Genomic DNA, 22,626 nt, shown 5'->3' with positions numbered 1-22,626 from the left:
ACACAATGTTCAACCCATTTGGGTGGTTCCACACAGCCAATTTTGCAGTGGTCATTGCCTCCTGTCCTTGTTATGTTACAGCCCCTGCCACCAAATCTATGGTTACTAGGTTGTATCCAATGCTAGTCTAACTTAGGTCTCATTCATTTCAATGGGTCTGCTATACTCTAAACAGGACTAACTTTGGATACATGCCATTTTTGTACATTTTGTACATTTGAGGTTCTTTAGTGTTCCATTGTGCACAGAGGGTTGTATCCAATGTTAGTCCTACTTAGAGTAGACCCATTGAAATGAATTAGATTTAAGTTAGTTGTGTTTTACTTAACTCCCATTCATTTAAGTGGGTCTACTCTAACATTGCATATAACCCAGAAGCTTTACATTTGCGAAGGCTGCCTAGTTCTCTTCGGTTAGACAAGGAGTGCTCTTTTATGTTCCTGGAGATTCCCAATTTTACAGAGAATAGGAGATTGGAAGAGTCCCTACAAATCTGTAAATGATAGCTAACTGTCATGATAGCTACAATGGTTACATGAGAAGCATGGCCATGTGAACCCACCTTTGTTTTTCAAGAAACAGTCTTGAACAAAGTAGTCAGTTTTTAAGAAATACTTCACATGATCCAACATTTGTGTTTGCTTGGGGGGTATTTTCATACTGTGGTTTAGTCCTAGAGCAAGATAAACGGATGGGGTTCCCATCCCCAACAGTCCCATGGAGAGTGTATTAGATTGTTTTCAGAGATCCACAAGAAAGTATTCACATGACGCATCTGAGGATTATGTTGCAAATAACTGACTCAGAAAGAACTGAGCTCAGGTTTCAATAAATTGACCTGCAGAGCAAATACTATGTTAATACGTTCACATGTCCCTCTCATCACTCTGAGCCAGATTAGGACATAGAGTACTTCCTTGTAGCTGTCTCAATATTTTTGAAGAACCCAGAAATTCAAAACAGCCTTGAGTAAATCACTATTTCTCAGTCCCATTCCACCATCTTTAAAAAAGAAATTATGATTATGATTTATTTAAAATATTTTTATTCGTCCTTAAAAAAGGCCCCCAAGATGACTAAAAGACCATCAAATAGAAATATAAAAATGCAAAATATGACCAGTAGTTTTAAATCAGCATAAAAATATCAAAACTACATAAATCAATAACCCAAATACACACCAATCAAATCTAAGCAGAAACGGTACACTACATGGACACATCTTCCTTGAGAACTCCTTAGAGGAGGAATACTTTATCTAACTCTTAAAAGAGACAAAGAAGGATGCCAAATGTATCTTAGTGGAGACGTAATCCATAGTCTGAGGCCACCACTAAAAAGTCCTGTTCCTTGTGAATGCCAAGCTAGTCTCTGATAGAAATGGAACACCAACAGTCTTGGATGTTGACCTGTGAATACAGGCAAGTTGTTATAGGAGGAGCAGGCTGCCCTTCAGGTATCCCAATCCCAAATGATTTAGGACAGCCTCCCCAAACCCTGTGCCCTCTGGTACAACTCTGATCATTCCAGCATGGTCAATGGCCAACACATCTGGGAGGCATCAGGTTGGTGGAGGCTACCATTTAATTTATTGTATATTAATCATAGTGACTTTTTCCATTTTATTCTATAAAATAGAATACATATTCTAGTGCAGCCTTCCCCAACCTGGATGATTTGGAGCTCAAGCCTATCATCCTTGACAATTGTATATGCTAGTTGTGGATGATGGGAGTTGTATTCCAAACACCTGGAGGGCACCAGTTGGGGGAAGGATGCTTTAGTGTGAAGTATCATGACTAGGGCTGGTGATGTCTACCCAAACCTGGCCACTTTTCTTCTGCCTGGCTGATTTTGCCATTTGATTCCTTCTTACCCCATTTAAAAATATGTGTGGATTCAGATGACAGCCTCTAGACATAGTTACAGGTACCATGAGGTCAGCTTTCAAGCCACTCCTGTGTGGCTCCTGGACATCAGAATCCACTATTTTTCTGTGCTTGCAGAGTTCCCCACTCTGTACATATGTATCTTAAAGCAAGAGGGGAAAGAGGGCACATTGGACTGAGTAAAAATACCTCATCCTTATTTAACAGGGGATCAGTGCAGCTGATTCATGTCTTTCATTAGGAAGCAGTGCTATCAGATTTGGAGGCCTCTAACATTGTCGCTGGTTGAAGAACTTTCCAAATGCAAGAGTGAATGCTCAGACATACATTAGGTGTTGGGTTCAACATCACCCCTCCCCCAACAGACTGCAGGTGGAAAGTTGTTCCTCTACATGATTAGGACTCTCTGGAGCTAAGAGGATCTGCTTCAGTAGTCACGTAATAGTGGAAGCTGTTGTTAAATGCCTGTTTACTGTATATAAACCTCTATTTTTTTAATAGTAGGTTTCAAGCCCTTAATCTGCCAGAGGAAAGCTTAACAATATTGCCTAAGGCTCATAATTCAGAAGCTATGTACATCCCAAAAAACAAAATATTACTGAAGTATTATTTTTGTTTTAATGTTTATGAATTCTGAAGCCTTAGGATAGTCTTCTGAACATAGTCTGTCAATATTAGTTAAATGAAATGAATGTGTGAAAAACAACCCTCATTCTGCCAAATGGAAGTTTTTTGTTGTCCAGATTTTGCATAAGTGTTCTTTAGTGTATTTTGCCTTTTCTATGGATAACTATGGCTGCAATCCTACATCCTGTCAGGTAGCCTCCAATAGGCTGTAGGATGCTGCAGAAGTGCTGCTCCTGTGGCACTTATGACCCCTGGAGAGTCCATGGTGTGCAATTAGAAAGCTCTGTCGATGTACCGGTGGCGTTTTCCTTGTCATGGGCAGGGCGGGTAGGGGTGTCGGGAGCAGACTGGAGGAGCATTGGACCCAGAGAATTCAAAGCTCCTTCATTCGCCCACTTGACAAGAGAGAGAAAATATGCCAGCCTGGAGTTGGCGTAACGATTGTCCCTCCCACTGTTGTCAGTGGAAATGAGGGGTGGGATTAAAAACAGGACAGGAAAAAAGAAAAGAAAAACCTGTCCCCAGTCTTCTGCCCTGGTTGTCACAAGCCAGCATAGTTTAGGAACTAGAATTTCCTCTGCCGCAGATTCACCAAACCCACCTCCATAGAGCTGCTCTGTCCTGCTGCATGCAACTTAGCTTGGAGTAAGTATGATTGAACGTAGTGGGCCTTCCTTCAGAGTAAAGATGCATAGGCTGTGTTATTAGAGACCCCATGTAGAGAGGTTCATTTGAGTTCTCTTGTGCCAGGTCTTTCCCAGAGTAATGTTCCACAATTTCTCTTGGAGCTAGCATGTGTGGATAAAAGTCTACACTGTTTTTTTGTGGAACCAGTGGGTGATTGGCTTGTTTCAAAAGAAGCTAGCTGAGATTTATCCCAAGGAAATGAAATACCATTAAAACAACAACAACCGTACAGAATGAAAATGTACGTTTCCATTATTAGATGAAGCAATGGTGAACAAAAATCCTTTCTTCCCCCAGTATTAAGCTGTAATATTTTATACCCTACTGTTTTTTACTTTGCATATATGCAAAATAGCCATCTTGATATTTTCGGAAACTACACACGTGGGTCAATTTGGTAAATGCATGATGAATCAGGTCCACAAGTTTGCACTTTCTAACCTAAAATTCTTAGCTCAGCAGTGTTTCTTATTATATAAACATAACTTACATCTGTATTTATTTAGCTTTAACTTTTTATGTAGACCATGAGCCATTTTAGGCTATAACTCATACTATAGATTTTTTTTCCATCCCTGCCAGCAACCTAATTTAATAAACAAACCACTGTCATATTTTTTTGCCTGATTTTACTAAGGAATGTGTGAACTGTTATTTTATTAATTAGCAAAAAGCAAAGCTATACAAAGAATATCTATTCATTCCTCCTTGAAGACTCCTAACACAAAACACAAAACTGCTTTTTAAGGATAAGGCCAGATATTTCTGTCACCCTCAAAAAGGCCCCTTGAATAACTACCAATTATTAGGATAGCACTAGATTCCTTCAGGTTGGAAATATTCCTATTCTCACACTTAAAGTAAAGCTATCTGGTTTAAATATTTCCCATATTTTCATTCCATGAAATGAGGTAATGTGTGGAGAAAATATATGAAGGAAATCATACTTTGGCAATAGTGATTGCCATGAAAGTATGTCTTATGCTAGTTGACCCAAATTTTGTAGTTCTACAGTTATCTTCTAAAGATGGATCTAAGCCATTATCTTTCCATATCTACTCTTTAAATGCTTTCTATTAACTTACTTTAGTACACAATCCTATGCATGGTGGCTGGGGCATGCTGGGAGTTGTAGGACTTCTTTCTGTTTAAACATGCATAGGTTTGTGTCCTTAAACACTTTGGAAGCCATTGCTAATGGTTCGCCTTTCCAAGAGTTCACTGTGCTAGAAAAGTAGCCTACAATATGGGCCGGCCATACTGTTAATTAGACTGAGGTGCCCACATCAGATGGCAGATATTCGGAAGGGTGGCAGCAGCCCCTCAACCCATTTCTCCTGGCCTCTCTCCCTATCTGTTTCCATCCTTCTGAGGGAGCACTCTGGCAGCAGCAACAGGGTTTGCTTGTTGCTGGACTGGGCTGCCTCTCAGCCTCACATCTGCCCTCTGTTCTTAATGTGTCGCAGGAAAGGCTACTATCAAGTGGGCAGGCAGAGAGCCAGTCAGCCCAGTCTACCCACCCTAGCATGCATTGCACATATGCATGTGCGCATGAAACACATGCTAGTGCTGTTGCTGTGTGGCAGCATTTATTTGAGCTGGCACTAAATAGACACCAAGCAGAGTGGTGAGGTGTTGGAGGACACATCTGTCCTCTCCGGTGCTCTGTAAATTCGACTCCCACTCTTCCCAGCCTGTGAAGGGTGCTGTTCTCCACCCAGTGTTGAAGTGTTCTCTTGTCAATGTTGAAGTGCTCATGTAGTATTCAGCTGCCAGTCTGGCCATTTTCTGTATGTGGAAAGATGGAGGCACCATCTTGTCCTTCACCTCAGAGAGCAACATAGCTTGGGCTGATCCTACCTACAGTTGAAAGCCCATCAACTTCCATAGGTTTTGGAATATGCAGTTCTCATGGGAGCAGCAGCAACAGGAAGATGGGATTGAAGTGTGGTAAAACAAAATAGTTTTATCTGTGCCATCTTCTTTTGTAATAATAATCAATGTGGCAAGTCTTCTACAGTCTGAATCTGTGTTCAAGGGAAATCTGTGTTCAAGGGCCAGACTTATTTTCTTAAAGTTCTGCTTAGCCTAAGCTAAGGCTTCAATTATATGCATACTTTATAGGGAGGAAGTTCAATTGAAAGAATTGAGACTTACTTCTAAATAAACACTAGAGCTGTGTTCAAATGCCCTCTCAAACTTTCTACCCTATGTATGGGCAGAGACATTGGGGAGGATGGGGTGGGGGACCGGACAATTTCACCAAATTTCTCCAGAACAGTTTCCCACAGTTAGAGCTTATTATTGGTGAGGGTTGGTTTCGTTCTTTTTTCCCTTAAGGGTGTGTGTGTATATATGTGTGTGTGCTGCCACCGTCAGTGACAACATCAGCAATCTGTTGGCACCCTTACCCTGATTTGTATCCAATGCCCCATATCTAGCATCATTCTGGGGCATTGTGAGGGGTGGGGAGAGTGTGAGAAGGCAGACCCCCCCCCCAAAGTGAATAAAATATAGAGAAAATTCTTCAAAGTGGCTGTTTATGTCTTGGGGCGTTAAAAGAAAAATCATGTTTTTTCTGAGGAAAAGGTCTTCTCAGAAATGTTGGCTCAGTTCTACTTGATGTTTTTCATGATTCAGCACCTTCCCCAGGGTCTGCCAAATGTTAAATTTCTGAGTGGTGATTGTGGATGCAACATATTGCTAATGTAGGTGGCTTATAATACCTCTACTTCCCTGAAAGCCCTGTAGCAAGAGTAATGGAGGCAGTGTTGTGTCCAGCTCCAGAGAAGAGGTAGAGCTGGTAATGTGCCAAAATCTGTCTTCCAATTTCCTGAAAGTTTTCTTCCATTTTTGTTTATTTATTTATTGCATTTTTATACCGCCCAATAGCCGAAGCTCCCTGAAAGAGGCTTCCATTTTTCTGCCACATTTTTAGGGCGTTCTATAATATAATTTGAATTTCTTTGTGTGACTTTTTTCTATCTTACCTAATCCCTATGAGGTGGCCCAGTGTTCTATGCATATCGTTTCTTTCTATTACACATCTCTCTATTGCTCTGCAGCCTCCTAGGCTGCCTGTGCTTCTTGATCTGAAAAGTCCTTATCATAATTGAAGTGTGGGAAACCAAGGAAGAGGTTGTCAAAGAGATGATTGTACAACGAAAGACAGGACAGCCACACATATTCTTTGGTCACCTCATAAGTAAAGTAAGCAGAAGAACCCCAAATCCAACCTATGAAAATTTCTCAGAAATATTATTCTCCTTTGAATTTCTTTTCGTAAGAATCCCCCCCCCCCATCCCATTGAGAATGGTCCAAAAATGTGGATGAATTTTTTAGCACAGCAGTAAAAAATACTCATAGGGTCATAGGGTCAAAATTCCAAAGGAAAGCTTACAATATTGTCAAAGGCTCATAACAGACCTACTGTATTTGAAAGATTGGTCTGCACATTGAAGGCCTGGGAATTGTGCTCCAACAATCATAGGATACTGTGAACTTCTTTCTAGATATATCCATTTGTATGGTTACTAGTAGAACAAAATGTAGTACTTGATGCCTGGTTTTGTTACATTTCTTTACTATCAACTATTTCTAGAAATACTTTTCAGCATTGAGCCAGACTGATAAAGGATGTTAGCTTCTAGAGGACTCTTCTGTCTCCCAGTTTGGTTCTAACCATTTTATGTGCCAGGAATCATACACACTTTGGAGTTACCCAGCCTTTTTCTATTTTTACTTCACTTGTCAGACAGTAAAAAGAAAAGTTCCTCTGTGATCTATCTCACCGTATCAAGATCAGGCTTTTATATCCATAGAGTTCTCCTTGATACCCATGCTTTAATAAATGCACTGCTCAAGTAAATGCTCTATATTTCAAACGTAATAGCAGGTAGATGCTAATTTAAGCAGCATTGTGTTGTACAAGCCGGGTAAACCACAGTAATCAATGGCTTGCAAGTATTATTGCGGTTTCACTCAGATAATAGCAGTTTATTTATTTATTTTTTTAAAAAACCAAACCCTGCTTGTTTGTTTCTAAAATTATCTATATACATTAAGCTGTATACAGAGAAGCTCATGTACGTGAATCAGTATGGAACTCCAGGATGCCAATTTAAAAGGAAAATGTCCCAAAATCATTGAGCCCAGAACCACATACAGTGTGAAGGAAAACTTGTGAAATTTGTCAGATGAAGTGTTAAACTGGACTCGAAGGTAGAATGTTCTTATGGTCCCACCTTCTCACCCCAAAAGGGATCTTCATGCTATGGATGTGAGATATCTGGTGACCTGGGACCCTAGTTCAGCCTCCCTCAACCTGGTACCCTCTAGATGTTTTGGGGTCTACATCTCCCAGAATTTCTGACCATTAGCCATGCTGGCTGAGGCAGATGAGTTGAGGTCCAAACCATTTGAGGGGACCAGGTTGTGGGAGGCTGCTCTAGTCTCTTCTGTCCTGTAGCAAACATTTTATGTGCATTATGAGCCATGTTGGCGAAGTACATTTTTTTAAAGGTCAAAATTGATCATTTCAGATATAGAGAGATTATATCCTTAAACAAGTAAGTTTACTTGAGTGACCTTTTCTTTTTCAGGGGTGTGATTCTTTCCATACATATGTGTGCTGACATATATGTGTGTAAACCCCTCTCTCTCTCTCTCTCTCTCTCTCTCTCTCTCTGTGTGTGTGTGTGTGTGTGTGTGTGTGTGTGTGTGTGTGTGTGTATAATAAACTTATAAACCTGCTTACTGTAAAGCCTTATGTGATAAATTAAACTGCATCAAACAGCTTTTCTCATCCACATATGCCCAAGCACCACTTTTATATTGCAGATCTCTGAGGTGATTTTAGGCCCAGTGCTGTTGTTGTAAGCTCAGTGCAACTCCTTTTGGTAATATTTTGACAAGCATGCACCAAAGCAGTTATTACCTGCAGTGATTACTTGCTGTGATGCAATGTGTTTTTTGATTGTATCCCTGTAGGCTGCTCTATTCATAGCTTCAAGAACGACTTCTCCAACTCTCCTCATTTGGGAACTGTGGACATGCTGTAAAGGGGAAATTAAGTGGTGTTCTTTTTCAGAATCATAAACTCTCAAAAACATGACAGTTACCTTCAGTAATCCTCATAGAATGAAGGAGAAATTTAAAACACTGGGAATATGTAGAGACATGTGGCTGCATATGAGCCTCTGCATAGAATTAAGAATTAAGACTGTTAGGAACCATGTTACGGCCATGTAGTAGCTACTTAAAGCATTTTATTCTGTCATCTGTAACCACAGTGGGGAAGCATCTGACAACATGCCACCTGCATGGCTTCAGGAGGTACCCCTTCTGTAACCTGCAATCATTCAGTTAAGGCCAGTGCCAATGGAGACTGGTGATTCTGATTTCAGTGTGTGTGTGAATACATTCAGGGTTTCAGTCAGAACGAGCCAGAACTCTAAGGCAGCTATCCAAGGTGAGGAACTTATTTTGGGGGGCTCCTTCACAGCTTCAGGAGGTGGCATGTATACAGCTAAGAGACTGACCTAAACAGGTGAACTAACAGTTCCAGTCGTGTAAATAAAAGGTATTAGCACTACACTGCCATATGTTGTGAGTACAGCTCAAATCTTGTGCTTTTGCTATATATAATTAACTACAGTAAATAAGCTAGCAGTGAAGTGTAAGTGAAATCTTGCTCAGTTGGGGGCAGATTTCACTGTAGACATGTGCAAAGTTTTATTAGCAAGCTCAATAGCATCGCTTCAAAGTAATTTTCCAGCCTGGGGGGATTGTATTTATTTGAATTTAAAGTCAATTGCACAATTGGTTTCCCCTTTCCTCCCTTCCGTAGGATAATGCAGTAGCCTCAAAATTATAGTGCTGAAGACCCTGTCGGTTTGCATGCTCTAACACTTTATTATCTAATGATCTAATATGCAACAAGGCAAAGAGGAGGTGCTCATCACTCTGACAGGATGCCTAAGAGAAGTGACTAAATTACTTTATGTACCATTAGCGCTAGCAGCCATGGTGAACTCACCGTGAGCGTTTATGCAAATCCTCCTGAATATATTCAAGTGGCCTTGTCAAACTGACAACTGACAAGCAGTTTAAATGGCTCTTTTTTTAAGGGCCAGGGCTGTGTGCTTTTTCCTTCCCGCTTTCCCCCTGCACTGTGTGAAATTACTGAGGCTCTTTGGCAGTTGCTTTGATTCTATATCCGTTTCAACAAATAGCAGCAGCCAAAAATGGAAGGGGGGGGGCACGAAACACTCAGTACTGACTATACATTTTTCATAAGGGAAAGTACAAATCTTACAGGGATGGCAAACTATGTTAAGAATACGGACAGCCAGATGGGGCCATTCTAGCGGTCCATCTCTGACAGTACTAGAACTCACAGGGCAGTTATGAAGCAGTTTATCCTGTCAGTCATTCCCAGCATCTGAAAAAACAGAGGATTAAGAATGCACTTGGCTATCGGGTGTTTGGTTCAATGATGCAATGCAGTAAAGACCTACTGTGTTTATTTTATCAATTACATTTTACACAAAACTACTTTGTATACAAATAGCCTTACAATTTCCTACTATTAAAATTAGGAGGAGGAGGAGCACCTTCTCATGATGCTTATGAACATGATCCTCTCTTTGGAGTTGTGCATCACTCTGAAAACATTTCCAATCTTCTGAGCAAAGATTTTGAATATTGGAACAAACTCTGAAATCAGTGGAGGCTGGTGACTCCAATGTCAGTGGGGTGGGGAAGGTGCTCAGGATTTCAGTAGGAACTCTAAAGGTATTGTTGAAGGTGCTTCACACCTTGGATAGCGCTGTTAGAGTTCTGACTCAAACCTGGAATGGATTCACTGCCCCACTAACATGGGAGCCACCAGGCTCCACAGCCTGAAATAATGACTCATTTGTTTTAAACATTTTGTAAACTTTCTGGAATTTAGCCATGTAGCATAAAGGCTTCATTGACTCTGCAGAACTCTGCAGAATCCATAGCTGTAGCTTCACAGGCATGTTGATAATCTCAGAATCTGTTCAGAAATGTGGCATGGAGTGCATGTTTACTCAGATGTAAGTCCCTCTGTGTTCAGTGGGACTCACTCCCTAGCTAGTGTGCTTAAGACTGTAGCCTTACTGACCTAAACTTTGCACAATGTCTTTACAGACGGACACTCAGGCTCTCGTTCCGTCTTCACTGCATATTAAATCTTGAATGTGAACAAGGGCCTATTCATGTAAATACCTATGTGAATAGCACCAGTCATGCAAACTGTCTCACTGTTTTGTGGAACATGGATCACATGAGCACGTTCTACTTGTGTAGGCATTTGCATGTATAAATTAAAGACTACATGTGCAGGGGAGAAGAACACATGAGGCTCACTCATGGGGAAGCTAAAGATGAGGACCATGTGTGAACTGATCCTAAGGGTATTGCTGCCACTGGCAGAAAGAGAGGATAAGCTTTATGATAAATACTCTGTTCAACTCTGCATTTCAATTTTATTTTATTTTATTTTATTTATTACATTTTTATACCACCCAATAGCCGAAGCTCTCTGGGCGGTTCACAAGTCACAACATCATGTAAGGCTGAAAGGTATCATAAGAACAGAGCTGGTACAGTGTAGTGGCTAAGAGACTGAGTTAGAAATCAGAAGGCTCCAGCTCCGATTTTGTCATGAACTCATTTCTAAGACTGTAAACCACAGTTTGAAGATGGATTATTTGGACACATACTAATTAAAACTAACCATAGTCCTGGGTTTGGACATAATGACAAACGATGGTTAGTTATAAACAAGAGAAAATCTCCTATGATCTCCTGCTTGTGTCTGCGGTGGGGAAAGAGGAGAGGAGCAGTAGAGGCTGGCAGCTCTGATTTCGGTGGGCCTGTGAATCCAATCTGGGTTTTAGTCAGAACCAGCCACACCTCTAAAGGAACTATCCAAGGTGCTGAAACACCTCAGATTGCTCCCTTAGAGTTCTAGCTGGTTTTGACTAAAACCCAGATTGGATTCACGTCTCCATTGAAATTGGAGCCACCATCCTCCACTAGACAGGAGCACACATGAGTCTGAGGCTTATTCATGTAGCACTAAACTATAGTTTAGTGTTTATGTCTGAATGTAGCCTTTCTTTATGTACCAGGCTGTAGACTTTATTCTACGAAAGGTCACATTATATTGCCAACAGTCTTGCTTCGGGTGCCATCATAGCTAAATGGGAAAAATGAATACAATGATTTAACAAATGTAGTTAGAATACTAGTACTACTACTACTACTACTACTAATAATAATAATAATAATAATAATAACAACAATAATGTAATAATAGTATAATAATAATAATAATAATAATAATAATAATAATAATAATAATAGTAATATGTTACAAAGGCCTTCCAGTTATTCAATTGAAAGTACTGAGATGGTCCAGCACGAGGATATATACTGAATAGAAAAAAGACTTCCTCTGTGCCAAAAATGGGGAATTCTTTCTCACTGCTTGAAAAACTGTTCTGGTTAAGTCTGCCTTGCATGTAAGCACTAGCCTGGTAGTGAAAGAAGACAAGGAAATGCGTGCGCTGGGGAAGGAGCACTCCATTTCTCCACTGAGGCCAGAAACTGACTGCGATGACAGAGGAGAAACGGCTCCTCCTCCATGCTCAGCATGGAAATGCAAGGTCCTGTTTCATCAGCCCACAGCTGCCTAGTCATTGTTTTTTGCAGGCTAGTATTTACAATGCTGGGTTAAATTGCTGGCAGTGCTGTTTCACTGTCATCACAAACATAGTCCGAGCGTGATATTGCACTCCCAATCCCACCCCTAGATTATTGGCATCAGTTGGATCATTATTTGTCTTTACTCCTTTCCTGTCTAAGATACAGTAATTTGCAGGGTTTCCTAACTATTCAACCTATTCATCATTAGTCTCTCTTGCTTATGTCTTATGGTTCAGAGTCTGAACAGTTGAGGGTTTCCTTAGTCCTTACATATATTTCAGTGGTATACCTGTCATGAGAATGCCTATACTGAATCTTATTACATGCCGAATATACATCCTTCCCGTGTATGACAGGGAGCAACAATGAATGCAGAAATTTATGATGCTAATTGATAGCTCATAGAAATAAGATGCAGGTGTGATAAAAGTAAAAATGTTTTTCTTGTACAGAGCCAGGTTCCCCCACCCCCACCCGCCCCAGTCTGCAGCCAGACGGGGACAAAAATAACTGCAACCATTGCTATTTGGTTTTCACTGATTTGGAATATTTAACACCCCGTGTGTCAAAGTAAAACTGCATCTTGCATTCCAGCAACGTATAATAGTTTTCAAAGATTAAGAGTCTTTCGGCTTCATGAGCAGTCATACCTTCATCTGTGAATTTATGGTGGTATTATGGTTTAATGAATTGAACAAGTCCCTGAACAACAACAAACATCTTTTTTGTTGTTCAAATTTAGATACTACGCACTTTGTTCTTGAGATGAATAATAAATCCAATATGTTTCTTTGGCAGTAAACTTCAAGCTACCTTTATTACACATTACTAATAAGTGCTCAAGGGTGTGTATGTGTGTGCATTTGTGTGTGTATGTTTGTAAAGTGCTGCTGTTACTCATGCTGCAAAACACACAGAGGCTGCAAATTTTTTATTCCGATAGGCAGAGGCAAACCTCAAAGAACAGATGGAACAGAGTTCAGCACAAAGGTTTAATCCTATCAGGATGATTCCTCTATGGCCATCTGGATTATCCAACGCACAAATTCAGCGCCTGTTAAAAATACAACTTAGGCCAAGATTAACGTCACAGATTTTCCAGTAGACATGTTTGACTTTATGATTCCCAGGCTCTGGAAAATTGCATTAAATGATATCCTCTTATTTAGAAAAGAAATCAAAATAAGAATAAGAGCTCTTGGAGTACTTCAATTTTTGTTTGTAGAAACCAAATTACTGTCTCTCTTCCCCAACAATTTCCTTATATATATCTGTATAAACTGTTTATATTTTTAAAGGGTTCCTCTGCTTTCTTCTGATATGCTGTTTTTCTACAGTTTCCCCAAACCAAATTGATCCAAAAGTGGTTTTCTGACCAAAAGGAATCTAAACAAGCCCCCTCCATATAATTTGTCACAGTGTCACAGCAAGTAGACGTTGCAACAAACATTGCAATCAACTGAATGGATAATTAATTGTTGATTCCTTTTATATAGCAGTTTGTTTATTATTCTTTTTACAGTTTATAAACAGGGTTCTTTTAGCCATCTCAGTTCTACTTACAGTGCTGATGCAACTTCTCTCTACTGCTGATGTAGTTGTCATTGTATGGCTTTTGAAAATATGCTTAATGCAGTATGCAAAGTGAAAGGAGAAGGGAGGAAGTGGGATGGTTTGATTTCAGGATTAGCATGTGGTCTATTTACCGTAGTTATAACTGTGTAAACCATTTGCCAGCAAACCTGAATTAGTACACTCACACATTGAAATAATTATAGTCAGTTATCAATCATCACCATGAAAAAGCAGTGTTACTATATAGATCCTATTTCCATCTTCTAGATTTACCTGGGACAGAGCTCTGCTTTCTGGGTAATGCCGAATGACCTTAACTATTTTGGGGGTACCCTTTGAATCTTCTGTTTTATGGATGTAGAAATTTGCCATTTTTAGATTTCTTGCTATGAGGGTTCTTTGAACTGCATGTGTCACAAATATGAGCTTTCTGCATGGTAGGGGAGAAGTGACAGTGGTTCAAGCATCTTGTATGAAGTAGAATCTGTTGAAAATCTTCAGGAGGGAAGGGTAAGAGCTGGGCTCAAAGGAAGCACATCCTCCAAGCCCTTTCCCACCTTGCGTTTCTTTAAACCAGACATCCCCAACCTCTTGCCCTCCAGATGTGTTGGACTCATAATTCCCAGCCAGCATAGCCAGTGAGCAGTTCTGGGAGTTGTAGTCCAAAACATCTGAAGGGCAACAGGTTGAGGAAGATTAGCCTAAGGTGTCCCACCAGCTGTATGGCTTCAGGGTCAAAAGGATGTGACCTTGTTTCTCCCTCCTCTCCTCCAGTCCCATAATATTTTACACTGAAAGCAATGGAAGTTGGTGGCTTTGATTTTGCTGGAGCAGTGAATCCATTCTGGGGTTTGGTCAGAACCAGCCAGACTTCTAGGGAGCTATCCAAGGTGCTGACTGAAACCCAGTGCAGATTCACAACCCCACTGAAATCAGAGACACCTGTCTCCACTGACTGAAGGGAAGGAAGGAAGCAGCTGACCAAACACCCAGCACCAGCATGTTAATTTATTCTGCCAAGGGTATTCTTTGACAGAACAGTGCTCTCGTGCAACCCTTAGCCCTCACCAAATTTGGACAGTTGGGATAGGAGTGCTTCACTTTAGCCCTCCCTAATGTTTTGTGTGGTCTCGATCATCAGTAGAGATTCAACTCCACAGCTAGGTTCCTGGGACATTTCAAAATATAGTAATGATATACTTGGGTATGAAGGCAAAAGATGTATAACAAAGGTTTTCTTTCTTTCTTGCAGACACAGAGATATGCTGGAGCAAAATAGAAATTTAAAAAATCAATAAGTATTCATTTTAGCATTTAACTAGGGGATGACATAAAACAGAATGAGTTTTTTTCTGAACTGTGATGTGCTGTTTACAAATGAGGAACATTTTTTTTTACAAATTTTATTACTTCGGTACTTAAATTAATGATCACAAATGGACAAATAAAATTCTACAGTAAAGCCATAGAATTTATTTTCATGCTATTTAGAAAAATATTAATGCAGGCCACATTGAGGTGCACTCCTCAGAGATGTCAAATCCCAGCTTTAATCAACATTTTCTATATACTGAATTTATTTACATCTAGCTTTTCAAATGAATAGATAATAATTATATTTTACCAGTATTCATGACTACACTAGCAGGTAGAAAAGTGCAGATAACGGTGGACAACCCCCTGATAACTCCTTAGTGGACCACTGATCTTGCTTTCCAAAGTCTGGGCAGACAGTAGCCCACCACATTTTTATTGAATTCTGCAAGTCTCCATAGCTTAGATGTATAATTCAAAAGGATTTTCAACAAGAGTTGCATGTGCCACACACTTAAAATAGGATTCTCCCAGCTACAATCTGGCAACTCTAGTCAGTGGCCAAGGAAGAATGAAGTAAGTAAACTGGGAGAAGTGGGGTCAACGTCTGAAGATTGGAGACCTCTGTGTTGGAATATGGGGCATAGTTTATTGGAAGAGCACATACTTTCCATGCAAAAGATCTCAGGTTTAATTCCTGGATCTCCAGGTGGGGCTGGGAAGGATTCCGATCTGAAATCCTGGAAAGTTGCTTCTGCTAGTCAGCGTAGACATTTTAAGCTAGATGGACCAATATTATCATTCTGTATAAGGTGCCTTCCTATATGTCTTTGGCCTCTTTAGATATTTAGTATTATGCTGGAGCAACTCCTGGGAAAGGTGACAACGCTTGGTGCTTTTTAGCTTTCAAAAAAAGATAAATAAGGGAGGAACATGATAGAGGTGTATAAAATGATGCATGGTGTGGAGAATGTGGAGAGGAAGAACGCCCTCTCTCATAATACTAGGACAAAGGGTCATCCAGTGAAGGTGAATGGTGGGAGATTCAGGACAAATAAAAGGAAATACTGCTTCACACAGCGCATAGCTAAACTATGGTATTCTCTCTCACAAAATAAAGTGACGACCACCAATTTGGACAGCTTTAAAGGAGATCAGACATATTCATGGAGGATAAGGTTGGGAATAACAACTAATCACAGTGCTTATATATTACCGCTGTTATCACAGGCAATATATCTCTAAATACCAGTTGTGAGGAAAAGAAGCAAAGAAGAGTGCTTTAATTGTGCTCATGTCCTGCTTGTGGGCATCTGGTTGGACACTGTGGAAACAGAATGCTGAGGCCTTTTGTCTGATCCAGCACAGCTCTTCATATATTCTTAGCGTTACTAAACTATATGATGAACCCCCAGGAATATGAAGGATAGCTGTGCAGTGATGGCTATTCTTGCACAGTGGAGAGGAACCTGGTTGTATAATCCTTATTTTACAGGGAGTTGGAGGCATAGAAGGAATAGAGGGCTGCGTAGGAAACAGGAGATGGTGCCGTTCATTATGTTGCTTGATTGATAGGAGCATGAAAAGCATCGTGCCTATACAACGGCAGGATTGACACTACTGCTTTAAAATGGTTTCTGACAGTAGTGACAACTGTTGGGGCCCATGACACACTCCATATACAGTTTTCAAACCATTTTCAAAGTGTTATATCCTGCTTGGTGTAGATATAACCAGGCCAACATCTGCTATTTCTGCCAAACAGAATTGGGTCATCAAAACATACTAGTGAGTCACACTGCCACATTACCTAGCCACTCGCTAAGTAAGTGAGTCACACTGCCACATTACCTAGCCACTTCTCTCAAGACTCTCAAGATATCTACTCTATAGACCAGGCACGGGGAACTGTGGCCCTCCAGGCATTGTTGGACTCCAACTCCCATCAGCTCCCTCCAGCATGGCCAGTGATCAGGTATGATGGGAATTGCAGTTCAACAACATCTGGGGGACCACAGTTTCTGTGGGCCACTGGTATAGACCAAACACCGAGACAATGCACAGACCTGATTGTGAAATTCCAGTGATCTCAAGAATCTATGATACAGTTTTTTCAATCGTTTGCTTGGAGATCATTGGACATATTTTCATGTAAGAACATTTTATATCAAAACCAAATTTATTTAATTAGAATTGTTTGTCACTCCTTCAATTCTTGCTTTATTTTGAAAGATGGCTACATCTTGTTTTTATTGGCTACATCTTGTTTTTCCTAGCTTAACTGTTTCTACATAGTTAGACTGCATTTGCCCATTTCATTCATACACACACCCACACCCACACCATCTTAGCTCTGTTTGGGCTTCTATTGCTGCTGGAGCCTCCTCTATAGAATATAGAAGCTAACCCAATATTTTTTGATGAATACTGGAGAAGGGGGTTAGGGAGGTGAGTGTGTTGCAGACACTGGCACAAACTGTGTATTAATCATAGCACAAATAGATTACAAGGACTAAATAAGAGCAATGGCAGAATCTTGCTGAGAGCTATACAAGCCACTAATTTGCCTCAGTAAGCCTGCACCTTTGAGTTCAATTAACCCTTATTTCCAAGGCCACCCATAAACTCTGAAGTAAGCACTGTTTTCCTTTGTTTTATATCAATGAAATAGATTTTTCCTCTCTCTTTGAGGGTGAAACACAGGCCCATTGCTTATAAATTCTAGTTTCTGCTGAAGGGTGCGATAGGATGTTTGCGGGCGTTTGAATCACGATCCCTTCGATCCTACATATCACAATGTTTGACACTGCCAGTAGCTTCTTAATTTATTTGTATCATTAGATGCTCCGGCGTCCCAGCAGGCAATGCTGGGGGCATCCCCAGTAAAATTGTTTGCACGCACAGAGCATTAGCAGTTAAATAAGTACGGAGGCAGAAAAGGGTTCCCCCTCCCTATTATAATTATTTTTAGTATTCATTTTCCTCTGTCTTCACCATTGTGCTGAAGCAAATTGGAAATCTGGTAATTAGGCCCTGACTCTTAGTGTAGTATTAGAGTCCCAAGCCAAAGTTCAACACCCTGAAATGAAATTTAAACCAATTAATCAGTTAGATTTTTACCGCTTGTCCGTGTTTTCTCAGCAATTCCCACAGCACGTAGCCTTTGATCAATTCTCCTGCAAAAGCTAAAATGTGTGCCTGCTGCTAGCGAGATGAGAATGACATTAACATGGCACTCATAAAACAATCAGAGCAGTGAAGCCCTCAAACAGAACAGGGCATAGTAATATTTAATAAAAGCGTGCACATAATCTTTAGAATTAGCATTTTGTGCCTTGCAGTACCTTTGGGAGAAGAGCTTTTATTTGTGGAGTGATCATTATTATAACAAAGAACAGCTACCTAATAATTTCCACTTTAAGTCTGCAATATGCTATGAGCATTTCTGAACCATTATGCTAAACTGAGGCAGGGTAATCATTTTATTGTTACCATTTGAAGGGAGGAATTTCTCCTCTACCTTTAGTGACTGGAAAAATTGGAGAAAACCCCTCAAACAACATGGCAGTAATAAATAAATAAATAAATAAATAAATAATAATAATAATAATAACAACCACCACCACCACCGCCCAGAGAGCTTCGGCTATTGGGCGGTATAAAAATGCAATAAATAAATAAATAAATAAACACAACTTTTTTGAGGTTCTGTGCCATACTTTATAGGGCACAGAAGGCTGTTCAGAAGTGTGGTGAAAACCTAGCAACATCTTATAAGAGAGAGATTTATTATTGTGATGGTGATGATGGCGACGATGCATCTGTTGATGTAGTATGCAGACCTGGCAATGCAAAGGATATCTTCAATCTTTAAAATATTATTTTACTTCATTTGTTGTATTGTGAAATCTGAGTAATGGGAGTCATTTTGCTTCCATCAGAATTGCTCAGATGTTTTAAATGCACACATACCTGCAATTTGACTCGAATTGTTGCTTTAGGTGAAGTCTTGGTGGCATCCTGGGCATATGAGTGCCATTCTATCACCAAGAAATGGTGACACCAAGGAAGCTGTGTTATACTGAATCTGACCTGTGCACATGCAGGGAGGGTTGAGGGGTGCAGCTCTACCAACTGAGCTCCGTTAAAAGTGGTTTGAAAAGGATGTGGTGGGTTATAATCTGGTGTTTTATCATCTGTTTAGGAACATAGGAAGCTATCTTATGCTCAGTCCGTATCTCTGTGCTCCTCTATGGTGCAGCTGTCTGACCCATGAAGCACACAGGTACAAATTGCAATTAAAATTTAAAAGATAAGTGTCAAAAGTTAAAAAGGTTTTTAAAAAATCGACTGATGATATCCAGAGTAAAATGGGAGTAGATAGGCTTCTTAAAAAGTCTAAAAAATAAAAGAGAAAGGCCTCTCAAGCCTTGACAAACCACCAACCTCGAGAGCAGCATTTCAGTTTGCTTCCTCCGATTCTACCCCTTATGCTCAGTCAGACCATTGATCCATCTAGCCCAGTATTGTTGACGTTGGCTGGCAGCAGCTCTCCAGGGTTTTAGGCAGGATCCCTTCCTATTCCTACCTGATGATGTCAAGGATTGAACCTGGGACCTTCTCCATGCAAAGCAGGGGCTCTACCACTGAGTTGTAGCCCATCCCCCTAGGTAGGCAGATTCCTATGTCTTTTGTACTGAATTGTAATTTCATTGGCTGCAAGCTAGCCTGTTCCCTCTTACACTGATGAATTGTGTGAGCTTATTGGCCCTTGAGTTAGCTCAAATTTTGAGACCTGGCAACCTTATGTGGACCTTCTTTTGTTAAAGAGGCACAACCAGTCTGTCCAATTCTTTCCTCCCACTAATCTACTGTTTGGCAGGGAAGAAGGGGGGAGATCTGCACGTTTCACTGTGTTCATGGAGCAATTGTTTATTTGTCACTTTTTAGAATATAGCCCCAACAGAGACTTATTTATTTATTTATTACATTTCTGTAGTGCCCAATAGCCAAATCACTGCACTTTTTAAATGTTTCGCTTATATGATGGGGTGTGTGTGCATACCATCAAGAAGTGTGTAATTGAGAAGCAATTTTAATTTTATTCATGCTCTGATTTAATCAGAGCATTTGATTCCTTGGAGGGCATGGGGCTATATTTTTAAACATTTCTTTTATTAGCTGTAAGCCCTGCGCCATCAGTTGAACTTAGAGGGGGAAGCAAGAAGCTTTCTGGAGTTTTAATACACAGTTTTATGAGTGAACCTTAAATCCAAGTTAAACATATTAAAGTTACTTCCGTGTGTGAATGTGTGTGTAGCAGTTCCATGACGTGAGTATTATAAGGTGTGTGTGTTTTTTTGTTAGCTCATGTTAAATGAAAAGATTCTGTAAGATGGAAAGGGTTTCTTTTCTTTCTTTCTTTCTTTCTTTCTTTCTTTCTTTCTTTCTTTCTTTTAATCTTAAAAAGGCAAGAGGACCAGATTGCCCAGTAAGCAGACTAGCACGTGTCCAGGCCCTCCAGTTTTTAGGGGCCTCAAAATTGTTGAAGAAGAAACTAGACCATGTATGAAACCTTAGTTAAATTGATTGTAGCTATATAAATACTAATCACTACCATTACCCCACATTACAGGAGACAGTGCCGGCTCCAGGTTTTTGAGGCACAATTTGGGCAAGACTTGGGCAAGTGACCTTCAATGGGCATTCTCCCTCAGTGAGGCTATCTTCTCACTGCCATTGTTACCAGCTGCTATTGCTCCTCATTTTCTTAGCATTGCTACCGCTTGCTTGCTTAACAGGCAAAGAGCCAGGGAGCATGTAGGCAGCAGCATTTGCTGCTGCTCTTTCACAACTTCTCACCACCATCACTGTCTCCGTCAAAGTGAGAAGCAGGTGAAGAAGTAGCTTGCAATGGTGAGGAGGAGGAGGAGCAAGGCCAGGCAGCTCTTGTCAGTGAGCAACTGCTGTTGGGTGGGCCTTTGCCCAACCATACCTGTCTTGAAAGGCGAAAGGCCTTACTGTGTTTTCATTGTTTTTGAACGAAGACCATTTGGCAGCCTTAATAAATTTCCAAACTGAACAATTGCATATTTTGAATATATGCTGCTGCTGCTTCATCATCATCATCATCATCATCTTATTTATTTATTTATTTATTTATTTAATTCATTTGTATACCACCCCATAGCTGAAGCTCTCTGGACAGTTTACATAAGATTAAAACACTTAAAAAACAATATACAAAATTTAAAATGACGGAATCATACAACGTACACAGAAACATACATTTTAAACAACTATAAACAGTTTTAAGAACAAATCTAGGATCAGTAAAGCTCATCACATATTGCTAAAGGCCTGGGAAAAAAGAAAAGTTTTAACCTGGTGCCCAAAAGATATCAATGTTGGTGCCAGGCAGGCCTTGTTGAGGAAACCATAATTGGGGGGGGGGCACAGAAAAGGCCCTCTTCCTTGTTGCTGTCTCTGAGCTTCCCTCGGAATAGGCACCCAGAGAACAACCTTAGATTCTAAACATAGTGTACGGGTAGGTTCATGTCGGGAAAGGCGTTCCATCAGGTACTGTGGTCCTGAGCTGTGTAATTCACTCTGTGCCACAGTACGTTGGTAAGGCACTGCAATTGAGTGACCCAGTTGCCTCCAAACTTCATTGGTGCACAATGGAAAAGCCAAGTTAGTGGCCAAAATCTATCCCAGAGTTGAATGTGCCCAAATCAATTAAAATTAAAATTAGATTATGGCCAGTGTATTTGGCAATTACAACTTTTGGAGAAGAATTGCTTGGCCTAGCATTAATGCCAGTCATAACCAAGAAAGCTTTCTATGTTAGCACTACACAAATGCCTGCTGCTTGCGTTGCGGTGTCTAATTTCACTCCTTTTGCTTGCTCAGTGTTCAGAGTGGTCTATTTACATTTCTTTTTGGTGACTAATATAACTTGCTGGGTTGTTGCATTAGAAAAGATAGGTATATGAATATTTAGGATCGGTAAAACTATGGATTATATTTTCTTATCAGAAATCGTGATATAGCATTTATCGAGATGTAATTTTTCAGGGGTTGTTTTTTAGACAAGCAAACATAACCTTTCCCCTTATACCCGTCTAATTAAACTTTATTTTATTTTTTTGCCAATTCAAAAAGCATGATAATTAAAAATCTTATAGTATTTACAATTTAAGAACATTTTAAAAATATTTGCTTTGATTCACCAGGTGTGGTCTGTGTACAGAAAATATTCCCTACAACTGAGCCTGGGATATTCTTCCACCATATAACGCAGCCACCTACCAGATGCTCAGCACTATCTGCTCTCTATTATAGCTATGTGTTGTGGGGTGGGGTGAGTGCCAGTTTCCCTCTTGGTAGTCCTGCCCTCCTCCTGCATACCTAAGAGGTTACACTGACACAGGGTCGTCCCATGAAGCTGAATGGTGGGAGATTCAGGACAGATAAAAGGAAGACTTTCTTCACACAGAACATAGTGAAACTATGGAATTCACTACTACAAGATGTAGTGATGGCCACCAATTTGGATGGCTTTAAAAGGGGGTTGGATGAATTCCTGAATGAAAACGCCATCAATGGCTACTAGTCCTGATGGCTACATGTGCTACCTCCAGTGTCAGAGGCAGTAAGCCTATATTCACCAGTTGCTGGGGAACATGGGTAAGAGGGTGCTGTTGTGGGTTCTTGGTTGACAGCTGGTTGGACATTGTGTGAACAGAGTGCTGGATTAGATGGACCCTTGGTCTGATCCAGCATGGTTCTTCT

The 22,626-nt window shown here is 40.3% G+C and overlaps 1 protein-coding gene across 5 annotated transcripts in view; it reads left to right on the top strand.

Moving 5' to 3' along the window:
- EBF1 (EBF transcription factor 1) overlaps positions 1–22,626 on the top strand; it is a 410,357-nt gene that overhangs the window by 280,124 nt on the left and 107,607 nt on the right. The gene's annotated exons all lie outside the window — the stretch shown is intronic.

The sequence above is a fragment of the Elgaria multicarinata genome, chromosome 3, assembly GCF_023053635.1.
Source record: "Elgaria multicarinata webbii isolate HBS135686 ecotype San Diego chromosome 3, rElgMul1.1.pri, whole genome shotgun sequence".
NCBI lineage: Eukaryota > Metazoa > Chordata > Lepidosauria > Squamata > Anguidae > Elgaria > Elgaria multicarinata.
The sequence above is the reverse complement of the archived record's forward strand: the minus strand, read 5'-3'. Positions and strand labels throughout refer to the sequence as shown.